Raw genomic sequence first — 20,352 nt, forward strand, 5'->3', positions numbered from 1 at the left:
AATTAAAATGAAGTAAAATTTAACAAGTTAAATTAAAAAATATATAGAAGTAATTTAAATTATAAATTAAAATTAAAATTGTCAAATTAAACTAATATAAAAATTTATAATTTTAATTTACAAAATTTTGAAAATTAAAAATTCAACGTAAAATAGTTTAAGAATATTTAAGAAAAATAAAATTATTAACTTAAAGTAAAACAAAATAAAAAAGTAAAATTAGATTTGATTTAATAGGATAAATAAAAATAAACATCATCAAATTAAATTAAAAGATAAAATAAAATTAATGAGTTAAATTAAAAAATATATATTTAATTTCAAAATAAAAATCATTCCAAATTACATCCAACATAATGATTGGTGTATCATTAAAGTAAAATTTATTAATCATTTTTTTTTAAATAATGACCAACAATATGGAAACTCTTTAAATAATATCACTCCACGAATTACGTTATAAAAAGTATAAAACATCTATTAAAACTCTTACCCATTTAATAGAAGTATATAATCATACTAGACACACATAGATATTTATATATGAATGTTTTTCCTGTTTCACATTTCGTGACTAAACTTCATAAATTCAAATATAAAACGAGATAATTAATCTCTAGGGGGTGCTTAATTTAAAATATGAACTGTTGAAAGGAACACTCAAATTCAACATGATAAGGAATTTATAATTCTGAAGTATTGCATAAAGTTAATTAGAAAAATTAAATGGATACTAAATTTGAAATCTGTGCTTGCGTCTAAAAATTTCTCCACAAAAAAAGTTTAATTGCGCTACTGCGGGGAATATAAACCACAGACAATATATTTTCGTGCTTGTTGAAATTTTAATTTTAACGGGATCTAATAGTATGTGATTCATGCCGGCGTATAAATTTATTTAGGTTTTTAAATGTGAGATTTAATTGAATTGTTAAGAGCACGGCCAACATTTAACGTTAAATTAAATTTTGAATAAATAAATTCTACGGGTTAACAAAAAGAGAGTAAATCAAATTTTGTTCTGTATTTTCAGGAAAATATTATTATAGTAACAGATTTATTTTTTATTTCAAATTAAATTCGAGCAATCTATTAATGTAAATTTATCGAATCAATAATAGAGACAGAATTTTGTAATAAAATATTTTTTAATATTTTATTGACACTTTCTGCTTTTTATTATTTTATTTTGTTCATATTGTTTGAAATCAACTACTTGAAAAAATTGTTGTTTCGAAATATGTAATTAACTTTAAAAAAGGGGATCTGTGTAAAATATTTAAGTTTAAACAAGACGCAAAGTTTGTACAAACATATTTCTGCTTCGGTCAGATTCCGAATGTTCTTAGTATTCATGTCTGAAAGTTTATAAAGTGACACCCACAATTGGATAATTGCAACATAGCGTTAAACAAAGTTGGAGATAATAGTTAGGAAATTTAATTACTAAATGAATATATTATTATTTGATGAAGTTTACTGGAAGATATAATTTCTTGTTTAGATTAAATTATAGAGCCAAGTTCCAACGATACGTTTGTCATATTAACACAACTGTTTATTCAAGTACTGTTGCAGTCATAAAGTTGTATGCACGTAGACCAATCATGTATGCAATACTTGTTCGCAAATTCACAAACTCACTTACAATTATATAGTTTTATTTAACCTAGTACATTGAATTCACTTTGTCGCTCATATGAGCTTTGTATGCATAGATCTAACTTTATCGAAATTGTTGTATTACGTCTGTTGTCAGCATTATGGCAAATTGTAGAAATACTAAGTTTGTTTTACAATGGACCCCGAAGGAGAACAGAAATTGTTCCTATTTTTTGTATCGAGTGTTCATTTTGTCAACTATAAAACTTCTTCCAAGTATTATTACTTCATTGTTGTTTATTATGTTAGTTTCTGTAATATACCATTTATGAAAAATATTTCTGTTATACGAAATCACCTAAATTATATATTAGGTAAGTACATTACCTTGTTAAATAATGTTAAAATTATGGCAATATACTGTTAAAACATTTTATATGCAATAGTAAACACAAATAATTGCAATGGCTAAAATTAACAATCCCGAAGACATATTTCAACATAGTCAAAATTACAACGTAACGCTAGGACACGGTTACAAATGGATGTTCACAGTATCATGCTATCAGGACGTCAGGCCAGAAATTACGATCATACTTGATTAAATACATTGTTCCCTGTTTAACGTCCGTGTTAATTGATTTTAATTACGGTCAGCCGTCTATCTTAATTAAGAGCAATTAGGAAGGGTCAGTGCTTTGCTTTGAAATGGAGGAATGGCAAATAATGTCATGAATTTAATATCCTAATTCTTAAGCAGCATTCTTTAAGTCTTCAGAAGTGATTTAATTAAAACCAAGAATTTTAATCAAAACTTTTTAAACTTTTTTGATTTACAAGTTATTATTGAAATCTACTTTTAACCAGTTTGTAAGATTTGGAACAAGGGAGAGATGTGCAGGAGTAAGGGCTCATCACAAATTGACAACAAAATATTTATTATTCATTAATTCTTTTTGTACTATTCTTCTATCAGGAAACCATTTAAGTGTGAATTCCGATACGAATTGGTTTGGATTAGCGGAATTGATGTTAAATGCATTCTGTCTAAGACAATGGGTTCGGTCCCTTTTACAGAAAAAAAAAGTTTCCTCAAAGTTCCTTTGATTCGTAACACATATATTGTGTATTTCCGTTCCGAAGATATCCTGCGGTAATGCATTGACGGGCATGTCAGCATATCGTCACATATGGTTCTTCAAAGGGCACGCCACACAAAGGACTTAAATGATATCAGTGTTTCGATCAATGACGGTGATCTAAGACGAACACGATGTGTTTTCCTTTCCATCGTCGAAACACGTCTGTTTTACAATTTCATTCTTCCGACCTCAAAGGAATGCTAATGTATTTAAAAGCTGAGGCAGACCCGTCTCAATAACGGAATCTAATTCGGTTTTAAGGATTTCAATTTGTATTGATAAAACGGAAATAGAATTAGGCTGCTTCGCTTGGACTTGTTTTTTAGCTTCTAGTTGTTTTATTCAAAGGACTAGGGTTACAAGAAAAAATGCAATTACTGGTCAAAGTTGTACCGTAATTTTGTTGGTAAAAACTCCATTAACTCTAAGACAAAATGTATATTGATTTGGAACAAAATTATTTATCAGTTAAGTTCCTTAATTATTATTAGTCCTTTAATTATTATTTTACTTACGTGAAAACTAGTATTCTATATTTCCCTGGCAACAATCATAACGAAAGATATAAGAGAAACTGGCGTCACGAATATAAATTCATTATAATAAACATTACAAACGAGTCCAAACGTGGGTATTGAAACAAGATCAGTCATATATTGTATTTGTTGAATGCCTCAGTCTTATGTGGGCAAACATACTTTATGTTTTCTTTAATTAGCCGAGATAGCTGCAAAAACCATTAACATGATACAATCAAACACTCCCGAACTCGGTTACTTCCTCCGGGGTATGTGCGTTTAACTTTATTACAACGCTCATACCGCGTTTCAAAAACTTGATGGCACGAGTCCTCGAGGGATTTGAATGCTCGTAATTAAGAGCTGAGGCGCAAACATGATTACCATACTGTACGTATATATAACATAGATGAAAAATGTACCTATCCACCGTGACTGACATAAATTTTTATTACCCACAACTAATTCTAATTTTGAGTTTATTAGATTATACAAAGAATTCCCGAAACGTTGTCTAAAATTTTGAGATTTAAAACTTTTAAAAAACATATTAATAATTAGCATCCTTTGTGACAGTTTGTTCATTTTAAACAGTCTCTAGTTTCTACACAGATCAATACATTCAACTATAAAAGAAACGTACAATCCTTATTTGAATTGACAACGTTTATTTCAGCATTACAAATACGCAGTTTTGCCCGAAGCTCCGAAAACAAAGCTATCAAACCACAAATGATATTCTTTAGCCGCAAACAATACTCCAAACTGCCATTTTTACCCAGTAAGTAAAGACACATTGTTCCTTCTATTGGTATAAGCATTCAGTCATGTAAAATTCCATGTTGCAATTTCAACTCAAATATGTTTCCAATGTTTACAGCCTTCAGGGCTACAGGTGTAGACATTTTTTATGCAGTGCCGCCACAATAGATTGGATTGTTGAGCGCTTCAAGAAGCTCAGGCAAACATCAAGACTTGTTACAGCTTTTTAAAAGAGTGAAAGGGGTCCTTTGTGAGAATACTCCGGGCTAATCTCTATAAAAAAGAATGAAATTTTATATTATTCAATCTAGTTATTTTTGCTTCAAATGAATTAATAAAAAGTGAAAATTCATAACGACTTGATTATATAACTGATTTTATTTTTGAAGAACATTGTGAACATGGCTTAAAAGAGGATAATGTAAATCTACTGAAGTTGTAAATTACAATGATAATCAAATCTTACAATTGTCTTTTTTGGAACCCCTCAATAAAGTTAAAAATTTACATACTCAGCAATTTACATTTTAATATAATCCCAGTGATTAATTAGCGGGAGTTATTAAACTAGTTATTTGCCTTTATTAGTATTGTGGGACACTAAAATCATATGCAAACAAATTTAAGTGAGGGAGTCTCCCTACGCATTTTAAATATTGAAGGAATGGCTGGGGGTTCAAATTATCTTGACTTCTATGTATGATAGGGTCAGTTGGGGGGGAATATAGAAGTTTTTGTAGGGTAAATCAAGAAAAGCATTTTGATTATCAACAAAAATTCTTGTTAATATTAATCGAAATTAAAATTAAATGTATGGGGGGCTCGAAAGTTCTTTGGAATTTATCATTTAAAGAAGTTGAGTAAACTTTTCGAAGATTCTAGACAAAATAGTAATCAATAATAAAACTTTAAAAATGTTAATAACAATTTTAATGATGGTTTAAGATGGACAAAGTTAATCATAAATTACGAACACCCAGTATAAAATTTGAGAATACTAATAAAGGCTTATAGAATAGTATCGAAATTGATGGCTTTACAGATATTTTAATTAAATCATCAAAGTGTCAAACATTTAAAAAAAAAATTTTTGTTTCACCGAATTTTGTTAACCAGATATGCGCTTCTAAATAATAAGTCGATTTCTAAAAAAATTTTAATAAAAGTCCAATAAAAAACGAGATCAAAAATGTTAAAGTTTGTAACAAACCTTGTTTTTGTACTTTTTTATGCAGTGTTTGCATCTTATTATTTTCAATTATTGTGACCCAAACAATTTGTATCTGGTTTTTTGTTGTTTGTTACAAACTTCACATTTTCTGTTAGACTTTTATTAGATTTTTTTTAAGAAATCGATTTATTATTTAGAAATGCATATCTGGTTAAAAAATTTCGGATAAACTATGAAACACCCTGTATATAAATAGATAGTCAAATTAATATCACATTCTTGGAATCCGGAAATTTTATTCAAATTAACTTAGAAATGTAATATAAATCATGTTATGCTTCCTATAAAAATTTCAATCAATATCTTTTTCTTTTCTCCTTAAACTTCTTGTTTCATATTTAAACTAAACGTAAAATAATAAATTTGTATAAAAATATTAATAATGATATGTTTTTACTTTTTTATTAATAATAAATATCAATAAATAATGTGTGGTACCCAATTTAAAGTAAAATAAACTGAACTCCATAAAACAAATATTCTTAAAGAACTGTGAGTGTAAGTACCAATGTGTCATCCAAGCATAATTTTGTGTAATGTCGGCATTTCGGCCATAAAATTTATCGCAGATCTCCGAACATATAATAAAACTTCAGATCTTACATAACCGTAATACAGCAATATTTTATTTTTAAGACAATAGAAGATGCCTATTACTCTGCGTGCCATTATAAAAGGTAGACAGAAGTGTCATTTTGTGGATTATGTTTAAATTTATGTTAAAGCATTAAAACATTTATTATATACTGTAAGTTTATTTCTGCTGAATATAATGGTTTCGTAACTAAATCTGAAATTATCATTACAGTTAACAGTGATAAAACTTTGTCCGAATAAACGTTCAAATTACCTACTATCTCGATTTCATTTGCACATAAAAATTAAATACCCGAATCGAATCCACATGCATATTTTGATTAATGAAAATTGATCCACATCCTATGGCAAAACTCTTGATAAGCTCAATCTGAGCATAGAATATCGGCGTCCCTGTGTTGCAATTACATATGCAAACTGCTAAATTCCCCCTCGAAATTAAGCCCTTTGAGGTGGCTCTTATAATTCCTAGCAATTAATCCAATTTATGATAAAGATAATTGGATGGAACACTAAAAAATCTACGTCCGCCATTTGGACTTCCTGTGTAATTTTACTTAATGAGTGAGTTGTTCGTTGGTAAAAAGACCTTGTAATTGGCTTTTTAAAAGACATCCTTCTGAAGTGCGAATTGGAAATGATTAAATCCAGTTTCTGTAATTTCTCACGTGAATATGTATTAGATACAGACAGAGAATTAAGTACTGGGTCAGTTATTTAAACAACAATTTTGAGAGTATTTTACATGCGATTTCCGCTGTTTTAATGGTTTAATAACTCTCCTTACCGGATAATTATAATTATACGAATTCAACTGAAACTTAAATATAAAATATTTTTTTTATTCATCAGAATTTAAACTGTGATAGAATATTTATAAAACAGAAGAAAAAACTCGGTATATACATTATGCATATTTTAAGGGACACTCTTTTATTTATCCTTTTTAAAAGTGCTTTTCAGTAAAAACAGACGTCTAAATTAAATATAGTCCTTTTATTTTACACTGAAATAAATTGCAATATAATGTTGAAGGCGCCACTTGCTGAAAAAGTGTTTTATTATGTGGAGTACGCAAACTTGTAGTTGTTTCACTTAATTTAACATCTGCACAAAAACATTGTGATGTATGAGACACAAGATTTCAACAGATTCACAGACAGTACATTTCGTTATATATAAACTTTATGCCGAGTTAATTTTTAGTTGAACTTTAAGCTGACTTTGTTACAATAGTAAATAAGGTATTCATAGAGAGCATAAAATTTAAATGATAATAGTTAGGAGATGATACGACGTTACATTTTATTGCGGTCATAAAGGCAATAGAAAAATTCCGTATCCATCTAAAATGAAACATGAATTATGAATGAACTTTTTTGTCTGGTTCAACAGGTGACATAAGGTGCAAAATTCTATTTATGACAAAATGAGATCACTAAGTCACGTAACATGGTTTATATATTTTATTAAACTTTTTAATTAATTAAATAATATGATAATACATGATATGGATAGCTGTGTGAATAATTTTCAAATGTTTATTTATTCTACAAATAATATTATAACAACTATAAAATATAACTTTTGAAATCTGTTTTATTTTTAGGTGAATTCACCAAAGTAATAATACATTTGATTGAAATACATTTTTATATCGTTTTCGATTGAAATAAAACTTTAAACGAAAACTTTGACAATTTAATTCCACATTTCAGTGAATTGTTATATTTATCCTGTAGTTGATGCACCAGAAACGTATCAATAAATGCGAACTTACAAGCGAACTTGGTCTAAACTTTTTGCAATTTTATTTATAATACATGCGGAAGTTTCAACAAATTTTAAGTTGGGGCTGTTTTGAATAATATTTAATACATTTTCCAGTTCAAGCTATTTTAAATGTTATTCAACTTGCAGAACGAATCGTAGGAAATGCGAAGTATTTTAAAATTTTCATCTTATCGGACTTGCACACTAATGTTTGGAAAGTCTGAAATTCCGGAGAATATTGGAACCCCAGATTGATGAAATTTATTACAAACATTCTAAATATATTGTAATTTAGCAAACATTCTTCTCAAGAAAACTTCGTTAAACTACGAAAAGGAATTTCTTATAGAAACAAACTTATCTGTACAGTACGAAATAATTATTGACGAACAAATTTATTATACAAAATTTTCCTCAATAAATTATTTAATGAAATCATTCCATAATACCATTGTAACTGGTTATCTATTAAACCAAAGAATAGGCATTTTCAGCATTTTAATTTTAATTAAAAAATATTTATATTTATTTTCATAAGTCTGTAGCGAAAAAATGGTGAATGCGTATATTGAAATCATCTGTAATCTGAAAATTGTTAACATTTATAGAATTGTTTTATTTTTCATAAATTTATATTCTTCAGCAAAATTTTATTTTTAACAAACCTAATAGAGTAGTTTAAAAAGTTCGGCTTTTATAATTAAAGACTAAAAGAACGACACAAAATGGAAAGGAAATCTCAATATTAGCACTTCGTTAAATACAAAGTTAAGGCAAAGTTTTTCGTCATTTCATCAACCAGTAGAACAATTACTAAGTTAACTTTAGATGACTTTATGCAACATAAAAATAGACTTCAAATAACTAGTTTGAGGTAATTAACAAATCATTATATTTGCAAATGTTTATATTACTTAAATTAGGTGAAGGTATAAAGTTGCATTTTTTGATGATAAATTTTCTATAAAATTTAAAAAATAAATAAAATATTATTCATATTTTAGTTAAATTTTCCAAAATATTATAGAAAAAATTAGATAATAATTGCCTTTATAATATATTACTCATATATAATATGTAAAATCCAAAACCTGATGTACTAAGAGTTTAATTATGTGTTATACCAAAAATTGCGGTGAAGACGTAAGTTATTTAACAGATGGGCGTGATTCGCCGATTTGCTGTTTATACTGCCTAATTTCCATGTCAGTGCAATGGCAAATCATTGTTTGCCGATCTCACTAATTATAGTTAATAGCCTCAGGTGCATCCGCCATTCGATGTGACCTGCACCACCATCAGACGAATACCCTAGTTACTTAATTAATTATTTTTTTTTAAGAAAACAACGAAATGTTACACATTATAAAATAATATCTGGGTATAAAGTTGCAACCCGTAGGGGCAGTGGGTAGTATAATACTACATTATATTAAATACAAGCTGTATAAAAAAAATATTTTGTTTTCTTTAGTTTTTTTGCTTTATATTTCAGGCTTGTAAACTGGCATGGTTAAATCCTAACAAAAACAACTTAATAATTTTATATATTTTTTTTTTTATAAAAATATAATATTGATATTTCCAATCCCATGTTCAGATTTTGCTTTTATATACTATAACATACAAAATATAATTAATAAATAAATACAAAAATAGAAAAATCCTGTGATACTAAAAACAAAATCTAATTAAATAATCCACATTTATTATACTGTGAATAAATAAAAAATCTAATGAAGCGTTATTTCGGTATTTAACCGCCAATTTTCCAATTTTCCATGAATTATTAACCTGTATCCATTAAAACTGTTGTATTTCGGAACCAGTTACTATTTATCCATTATTTATTTAAATTTATATATTTTTGGCGTTAAAATTTAAACAAGTAATTTTAATTCAATATGTTCAATATCGAAACAAAATTAGTTCAAGCAAAGGTATGAATAATTAATGTTTTAAAATATAATATTGCAGAGAAATTTTGAAATTTATTGGTATATAGTCAATTAACGAACCATATGATAATTATAATTTTTAAATATTTACGACATTCCATGAATTTAATATCAAAATCAATTAATTACTTTTTAGTAATAAAATATTTAATACACTATCATATTATATTATCCTTCATTATTAAAAATAATTATATATTATATTATTATAAATAAATAAAATTTATTTTATTTACTACGCGCCAATGGATGGAAAAATCAATGAGGAATAAATGGCTCGAATATATTAAGGTTGCAGCTAATTCAATTCAGTACTTTCATATCGATTTTGATATATTTTATACGTTTCCTAGTTTAACACTTTGTCCATACACCATTCAAATATAGAGAATAGACAAACCACAGTTCCGGTGGGATTGCACCTCCATGTGGAAGTCAAAATAAAATTAATGTCGATGGTCAAAATTAATGGTTTTTAGATGACACTTTAAGGGTGTTTGCACAACTGCGGTGGCCCACAGACCCAATTGTTCCATTCTGGTACAATGGACGCATATAACTTCACGTGTCATACAGCTAGACGCAGATGCGCCCACATCCTAAATGGTGCCGTTACCCAAAAACAGAAAGATTTCGTTTATGGACTATAAGCTGTAAATTATCCATTGTCCAGAGGGATATTTCTGTTACGTGTGTTAATAAATGTTACCATGAGTAAAATGAATCAGAAACTTGAACATTCCAAGTAAAGTTGTAAAAATGGTGTTCTTAGGTCGTCTTGATAATAAATAAGCATGTTACTTTATGGTAAAAACGACAATTAATTCAACAAACAGTTAATCCATAATTTTAAATTCTAGATTTTTAGGTAAAAAGTGGCAGTTTCGCTTAGGGTAATTATATTTAAATTCACGATATACTTCTGAAAGGAGGACTCTAAAGCCTGGCATATAAAAAACATCCTTTATAAATTGCCCCAACTACGCTTTAAAGATGAGAGACTCGATATCGATATCGACTATTATATGAACTTCTTCAATTTCGAAGTTTGCTGGAACTTGCATTAATTAGTTGCAAACAAATTCTAAAAAAAACTGCAAATAATTTCTTAAGTAAAGTAGATTTAGGAAACCATCGACTAATGGAGCTTTTGAGTAGAAATATGATTGAATGCTGACCTTTTTTAATATTACTGTATAGAAATACTTTTCATTAATTGAATTAAAAGATAAAATTATGGATTTTTAAAGAAATTAGCTATATTATACAATTACTGAATACGTAGATTTTTTACAATAATATTTCATACTTAAAACAAAATATCAATGACAATACTATAAATTTCAATAGTGGACTAGCTTCTTACCTGTTTGATATGCACGTTATGTATATTATTTTTTAATCACTGCATTTTTCCATTTAAGAGATAGTCCAAACTATCAAACTGTTCCGAGGCCACCTACGACGACAGTAATGGGATACTTTAATTTGATATTTGATACGATTGTACTTTTACCAATAATATTTTGATTTACAATTATTGATATTTTTGTCGGACATATCACAAAATGAGACTTACTAAGAAAAAATTTTCTTCATTACTATAAAATAATACAAAAAATGTTATTGTTGTTATGTTGATACAACTCCTACTTACACAATTTAACAAACAAATTATAAAATGAGAAAGAAATATTTAATATTTTTATTAAAAATAAAATTAAATAATTTTCTAGAATTTCAATTTAATAAAATAAATAGGTGTAAATTATTTCATAACGAATACAAATAAATTAAATAGGTCAGAACTCGTGCTATTTCGTAAAATTAATAAATACGGAACAGTGATAATAACGAACAATTTTGGGTGTGAACTATATTTGTATTATATAATTATATATTTTAAAAAATGACGCATCAAATAATTTATAAAATAAAATATAACAACAAACTGAATATTTAAAATTATAATTTTATTTAAAACTCAATACAAATATATAAATAGCACTTACTGAATCACAAAATGTATGCAAACCGAATAAAATATTGAATGTTATCGATTTTAGTTTGCGATTGTTTATTGATGTTCAGTCACGAAATTGAAATGAAAAATCATACTATCACACAACACTACAAAACAAAACAAGACTAATTGTTATCCAAATTAGTTTAGCTTAATTATGGAACTATTTGAAATTATTTAAATAATTAAGTTTTATTAAATTCTTAAATACTAAGAATAAAGGATCGTTCACACTTCATAAATTAATACCCCGACCTACAATTTCGCTTAATCACAGAAGTAATTTAAAATCGAACGTCACGCTAAATCCCACACATTTAGAATTCATTTAGACTGATTACTGAATATGCAGCCTATTGGCAAATGTTATTAATCACTTTGGCAACAATAGGATTATCCTGTCGATAAATGATCTATATCGGACTGCTTCCTAGTGCGAATTCACAATACAAATTGCACTTTTCACAAGGAACGTTTGCTGGGATGCGTGGGTGGGTTTCTACTATTTGTTGGTTAAATAGTCTTTTGTGTGGGTCAGTGTGGCGCGAGCTGACCACCCCATGCGATGGTTTATTGACGCGATGGGATACCGATTTGTTTTTTGTTCACTTTCGGGTGATAAGGTAACAAACAAATAAACAGATTCCAAGATTTACAGAAAGTTGGTCAGATGGAAACCACCACTTCTTCATACTCACTGCTCCACTAAAATTCTATTCTTTTTATTTTTATTTTATTACAGTTTCTGAATAAGCCAGTTCCTATTCCCGACAAATTTTGTATTTTGCTGATACTGATCTTAACTAGTCACCCTATATTGATGACAGAATATTCCAAAGTTTAATTTCCAAATGTACTTTTAAATAATTAAATAATTTAATTTTTATGCATTGCATTAAGCTTGTCCTATAAACCGTAGCAAAATTCGTAACGTATTTGTCAGCCTTAATACAGAATTGTATACTAAACCGGCTTACATAAATTTTCAACTCGGTCGGCTTCCTAAGCAAAAGTTGGCTGGAAGTGCGATATTATTACAAACTTAGTAATTTATAGAACTGGAATAACTTGATAAAATATGTAACGCTGCGATTTTGTATAACTAAGATGTGTGCGACTGCTTTTTTGATTTTCCACGCTTATATTTATTACCTCACTATAAAAGGTCGAAAAACCATTTGAATTAAAACTCGAATGGTAAAACTGATGTCAACATTTATCTTTGGCTGTATATCTCGTGTTGTTTATGAATAATGCATCTTTTTCTATCACCAATTCTTTGAATACCTATTTACAAAAAAATTCATAATATACATACATAATGTTAGTTTAATATTAAATAATTAGAAGTTGAGGTAATAATTTATTTAAAAGCAGACAAACAAAGATTTCTTATTTTATTTGTTTGCTATCTCCTGATAACCAACATGTGTTAAATGTTAAATGTAAGGTTTGTAGAATCATGCTCTAACTTGACATATTACACAGTACAAAGAAGAAGAAGACTGACAGAAGTATTTGTCATGTTGTGCAGTTTGAATTGCTTGCTCTTACTGTTACTTAAAACTATATCCAGTGTACATACTGATGTTGTTCCCGTACTTATATGGGGATTGGACGGTGTAGATATTCAGCCAGCGCTGAAAAAATTCTCCAACTATCATTTCGAAAACTTACTTCACAAACACTTAAACCAAAACAAAATTGTAGTAGTTTTTGTGGAAAAGAAACTGGACGCCGAAGACTTATCAAGAAAAATTGAAATAGGATCGCCGGTGTTCAAGGAAATATCCCAGTTAGGAAAAAGTTACAAGTATTTCCGTTCAGTCGAAAAACCAATTGAGGCTTTGAAATCTTTAAGGCAAAACTATACACATGTCTCATATAGAAAGATACAGAACAAGATTCCAATTCTAATTTTAAATGCCAATGTTGTGTTTATAGATATGGATGATGTACAGGAAACAAATCGTTTGACTAAATTGCAGGAACATGATAAAGTAATAAAAGAAGTGTATCAGCAATTGTCGAGTGACCTGCCTGGAATTGCTCTTATTTATACGGGATATGAATCAAAGGTCCGGAAAGTGAGAGATGCAGAAACTTCAGAAATTTTACTATTCGACAAATCTTCTGCTTTTTTCTACTTATCCAATCCAATTTTACTAAACAATAGAGAAATAACGCTGGTATATAATGCTATCAGAGTTGATAATGAAACTGTAGTGATAAATGGCACAGGAGGTGAAACAACTCTGTTGATGATCTTTAAACACCGTGATTTTTTTTGGTGTCTCACTGATCTAACTGTTAACCAGTCCCTGCATTACTTTGTGTTTAACACGAAATATTTATCAGCAAGATTGACAAGTTCTTATCACTGCAACGAACAATTTTTCTTAGGGACTAACAAGACGTCTATTAGGATGCCCGGATTTCAAGTCGAGCCACTTTTTAAAAATGCTAGTAAAGAACAATTTAGTCCGGCCGTTGATTGTATTAGTACATTTACAGTTCCCATACTGTCAGGATTTTTTATTGTAGGAATTTTATTAATTGTTTTTTTCATTGGAATGTATTTTATGATGGATATACACCCCACCGAAAGGTTCAATACTTCACTCGTTGGTCTAGGAAGAATTGAGTATTAACCCAATGATTAGCTATAAGATGTAGGGAAAAGAAGTGACTATATTGCTGTATATAATTTCATTTAGCATTAATGTGCCTTGGTTTGTTATTCGTTAATGTATAATTTATTATCTTTAAAAATGGATAGCAGGAATCCGATAAAATAAAAATGATCTGATTAAAATTACATCGAAACTACCCATAACTTTTGTTATTTAATAAATCATCGATTTTTATGATCGAATGTGCGGCAGAAGAAAAGTCGAACTTGCAGTGATTACAAAGCGGGTCGTAAAAATAAGAAATTTTTGAACATAAACTCCACCTACAATCAGAATTCACACTGAGTTCGTAGAAATACCACTAAAAAAAATTATGATATAAATTTAAAATTTATTGCCGTCCAATACAAGCGTCTGCTTCCCTGTAATGTTATTTGAAACACAACCACAACGAAACCTACATCGTTTACTTGGAGGACACTCCCTTTGTAAGTGATTTTGTAGGAGACGGAGTGGCATGCATTTATGAAATGCTTTAATTGTATAAGAAAAACTAGTTTCTAATTAATTGCCTTATTTCTATCATCATAAAATACTTTGAAATAGTAGTTAGGCTCATCTTACATCATAATTTCTTACGAAACGAGAATGTGTCCCCATTTTTTAAACATTGAACGTCTCCATTAAACTTAATTAAATTTGTCAATCTATTAATTAATAACTCTTATGAAAAATATGGGGAATTGTTTATATGAGGAAAGCATTACTTTACTAGAATACATGTTCCAATTATAATTTTACAAGGTACTCCAAATTTATGTCCATAATTCTTATGAAAAATTATGCCTGTACATAATTAAATATGTAAAAATAGACCAAATCTTAATTATAACTTCATCATTATCCTATAAATTTAGTTAAGATTTGTTTATATGAGGGAGGCAGAAGGTAATATCTAAAAATAAAAAAATGTCACTATTTCTGAAGCATCTAAGTATTTGGTGTATTAACTAGAGTCCCGTTCTGTTGATTCTAGGTTATTCAATATGTTCTTTCAATTTCAACAGTAAATAAAAAAATTAACAATAAGATCATAAAGGGACCGATTAATTATTACTGATTATATATTTTAATATTTCAACTTAACATAAAATGCAATAACTAATGTGAACCAATTGAATTTTAATTATTGTGCACAATTATTTAATTAAAAAATCTTACAATCTTAGTTGATTGGTGAAAAGGGTACAGTTAACCACAGTATTTTAAACGATGGCTAATAGAAGTTATCAAACTAATATCATACTTCTAACTTTTAGCTGGAAGCTGGGATTTTATTTAATAAATGAACATGCAAACATGTAGTAAAACAACCAAATTAACCAACCTTTAAATTTTATTATTACCATTACGTTACCTAATAAAAACAGATAAATAACCTGGGGCTGGTTTATAAATAAATTACAACAAGACTTTAACTGCACAAAATGAAATGTAAGCCAAACTATAATTGTTATTGCAAACATGTTATTACATATCAATTACAAGTATCTGGCAAAGCAAATTAAAACAATAACACTAAACGACCCTGTTGCCGTTACATTTATGTTCTTGTGTGGGGCGAATCGCGATCCGATTATAGCAATTCTATTACAGCAGTATTCATGTAAGCATTTCTAGAGAATAAATCCATAACATTAATCTTGGCGAGTGTTTCTAACTATAACTTTTGAAAGTGTTGTTGATTTTGTTTAATTTAATAAAATTGGAGAATACTGAAATTTATAATTTAAATTTTTATATCAAGAAAAACTATTATTACATCAGTGTTTTAACTCCAAGGCTTCAAAAAGTTGCAGAAGCCAAAAAATATTTAGTTTTCTTAATACATTTGTATCATTATTGGCTGAAGGAATCAGAAATTCGATAAATTATCTATAATTTATCAAATTTCAGTAATGGTTAACACTCAAAAACAAATGCGTTGGAAAACATGGGGGAAAAACAGTCAAAAAATTTAACCATCCATTGATTTATAACACTTCGCCTAATGAAATTAGTAAAGATATTGTCGATACTTCAATTAGGTAAGTGCACGCCGGCTTTCTTGATGTTTGCCATGCATTTCATCGAGACAATGGACCTTTGCCGGAAAGTCACCCCCTAAATGCCTGGCCCCCCGTTGCGTAAATCCCTGCATTTGAAGCCGCCGAATCAGCGTGACAGCCCCAGTGTTAACATAAATGTCGTTACAAAAAAGCACAATGAGAAGATGCTCTATGTTTACCAGGATCCGACATATGTTACAGGATAAAACATGTCAGATGCAGAATAGCGGCGGTCACCAATGACATTGAATGTGATTTTACAATTGTATGAGATTTGTCCGGAATGTTTTATGGCAATGGGGAGTGGCACTTTTACAATTCTAACCGATGTAAAACAGTCGCCGTGTATACAAACACGGATTTTCAAATTATTTCTCACGTGCGCTTTACATGCGACCAGGCTCGAAATAAATTTAAACTACATCGAATTGTACTTGACCGGCTACACTCTATTGATAGTTAATTCACTAAAGACTGTTGGAAGTCGTGAGTCCATTAATAAATTTCAAAAATATTTCATATGTAAGATCCTTTGTTTACTATTTTTTAAATGAAGAATTAATCTTAATTAATTCAAGCAAATAAAGGTTCTTAAATTTTATAGTACTAACTTCATAACAAATCCATTTTATGTCAAATACCACAAGTGTGACCAAGGCTTTAAATAATATATAATTGTAAATTAGATTTACTTGTAACTGTACTCTCTTCTATCAAAAACAGTAAACAATCTCATCCACGTATATATATAAACATCAAATCACATTCCGAGAGGCTATGGCGCATTGCACTTTTCATCCATAAAATATTGACATATGATATTCAAAAATGCATTGCGGAATGACCCGGTCTACTTTGTAATTTCAGTATCGGATTTGTAATAAATAATATCGGAGGCCTTAGAAGAAGTTTTCAGCTACTCTCTTTCAGCATAAATTATTCGTGAGCCATCAATGTGGCTAAAGCTTTCAACCAAACACGCAGGTACCCTGATCAAATTACCGAAGCTCACGGGACATACTCGATGTACTTGGGGGTGAATCAATGAAATTCTAAATAGACTTTGTCCACTGTGTTTGTTTTTCTTTTTTTTCCCTCGTTTAAATTCATGACTGCCCCGAATATTCGGAAACATTGTCTTATTCATATCTAAAGCTTCGAAAACTTCATATTATCTACGACATGGTAGATAATTATTTCATGAATTAGGTTCTGTGGATTTAATCCTGTGTGTAAAAATCCTATACCGTATCGAACAGGATAATAACTAGGCATAAACAAAGGTAATTGTATCCTCAATAATTTAAGTTAATAAAGTTTTCAGTAAAGCTGCGGTTCCAGTGGGAAAAGTGTACCTAATACATCAATCTAAATGCACTAATGGAAATTTTATGGTCTGATGATGGTTCTATAAATTTTACATTATTACATTTAGAGGAAATTATCTAGGAAGTGTATGGCAACTTATGTATACAGCGGTGTATGAAAATTTTTTAACAAGTTTACCCACATTTCCAACTTCTTCCATTATCCGACGAACTTACCTAAAGTTCATTAATAAAAATATCGCGGCTTAAAAGTGCCTAACGCATTATATATCTACTTTTATAACTTTCCATTCGATGTTTTACACCTGAGATAAAAATGTTGTATATGTTGTTAAAGCTGCAACAAAAAAATGTCGTTAATTTATCAAAAGGGAAAGTTATGTGAGTTGTTAAATAATTTTTAAGAGAACGTGTAGCAAATTATGGGTTGCTAAAGCCGAAGAAAATGAAATCATAACTGATATGTACAGTTGCAACTAGTTGAAAGTTTTATGATCGAAAGGAATGCGGTGGTTTTACGACAGTGAGGTTTGAGTATAAAATACATGCATCTACTTTTAATGTTGTCTATGGAAAATAAATAGGTATTAAACAGAACAAGGATTTCAGAACAGTGAAGTAAAACATATTCAGATTCCAAAGGCTTTTTACTGAAAATGCAGCTTACTTTTGTCCACGCTATTCTTTAAAAAGGAATACTTGTCCTGAGGTGTATTGTTATTTAAATTGGAGGTTAATAGCTTGTAGCACTTAAATGGGATTGTTAAAACGCGTTTGTTTGTTCAACGTAGAATAATACCAATTATTTTTAATTAGTTTTATGATAACAATACTATATTTATGAGTGATACAGAGGACTGACCAGCTGTAGATATTAATATGATAATTTGTTGTTTAATAAATGACTAATACACTTTTGCTAAATGTCATTGTAAATTAACTATAGTTCGTCCTTATTGTTGACCACCCCTCAATTGTCCGGAATAATTGCAGGAAATCTTTTATGGTTCATAAATATACAAGTGACTTTGAAAGGATTAATTTAATGACCTCAATTTTGGGGCGTTTTGCGGAAAAGAGAGGAGTCATTCGTCACCAATACACACAGGATTACACTCATTTGACCAATTTAATAGAAGGGATTTAGGCGAAATTCTTTTATGCGTTTATACTATTATGCGGGCATCACAGATGGCAAAGATACGGTGAAATGACAAGTATTATGGGCATCAATATCAGTTTCCTTTAATTACATGCATTTTTTAAAAGTACCAAAGTTTACGATGATTTAAGTTACTGCTGAAAGTTTATGTTGATTTCTCGTTACAGGATCTTGTTGACACAAAATTTAAACGTTAAATGTTTGTGCTGAAGTTAAATTTGTGACAAAACTCGATTCCCGCGAGTAATTTGTACTTATAGTAACATTGGATTAACCAATGTTGTTGCAAGCTACCGAAATTTACCTATTTATCTTATCCGAAACACAGTTTGACCGACATTTATACCTACTTGTTTGTTTATCTTGAATTATTTACAGAATTCGGGTCTAGAATTTTAGTTGGCTATTTAAAATTCCTGGCTTGGTCACCGATATTCGTTAAGCGGACACATGGAAGTGTAAAATCGTTTTCCAAATATCCTTAATTACAAAGACAACTGATCGTTCATCGGTAGATTAACGACCAGCGGTCGCCATCAAAGGGGACAATTTTACCAGGGCCAACTGCTACCGAAGATTTAACGGAAAGAGTTTATTGGCATTTTTAGGACGAGTTAAATTCTTGGTGTGACGAGAGACACGGTGGTCGAAGTGTTTCAGAAAAAAACTACTCTAAGATAAAATACTTGGGATTCTGCGTTTTCCGAGCGACTATGTTGCGAGAGTTCTGTTGCCAAATAATAAACGTCACGTAAATTAAGCGAAACCGATTATAAAAATTATACCCGTTTTATTGTTTTTGTGAGAAAATATCCAATGTTGCCTTAAAGAAATTTACTGAGTTATCCGATAAAAATAAATATCTCATTTTAAATTTATTACGTACTAAAAGTTAATGGGTATTCTGAAAATTAATTTTCATTTATTTTATGACTTTTACACAACCTGTTTACTGCCGACTTTTGAATCATTGTTGATCAAGTTGAAACAGTAATTACACAAAGTATTAATAAATAATTTAAAAAAAAACATTGGAATTACGAACCCATCATGTGTGAGACTCCAGAAAAGTGTAAAACGAGTGTGGACAAGCTTGTTTTATTTACTAATTAATTACAAAACTGCATAAAACTAAAGTGTTTAAGTTATTCAAATTATTTTCTCAATAAAAACTTTTTCTATTTATTACCATTATCTGAAAGCTCAGCTTCATGCTTATTGAAAATTGCGGCGCACAGATGTTGAAGTTATGAATTTATATCGTGATATATTGGGACAGGTAACCGGTTTAACAAACTCCCCAGCTTCGTAAGTCCTACGCCCGAAAATCGAAGCTCATTTGAAAATATAAAAAAAAATACGAATTAATAATATAATACCCGAGCAAGTTTGTTGTGAAAGTTTTTAAGTAAGGAAAAATTTAAAAGTTTGCTTGGCGGGTAGTTTGGGCGTAAAGCGATACAAAAGTTGAGGTTCATTTAAAAATTTCCAAAGAAATAAATTTATATATAAGAA

The sequence above is a fragment of the Aethina tumida genome, chromosome 3 (genome assembly GCF_024364675.1).
Source record: "Aethina tumida isolate Nest 87 chromosome 3, icAetTumi1.1, whole genome shotgun sequence".
NCBI lineage: Eukaryota > Metazoa > Arthropoda > Insecta > Coleoptera > Nitidulidae > Aethina > Aethina tumida.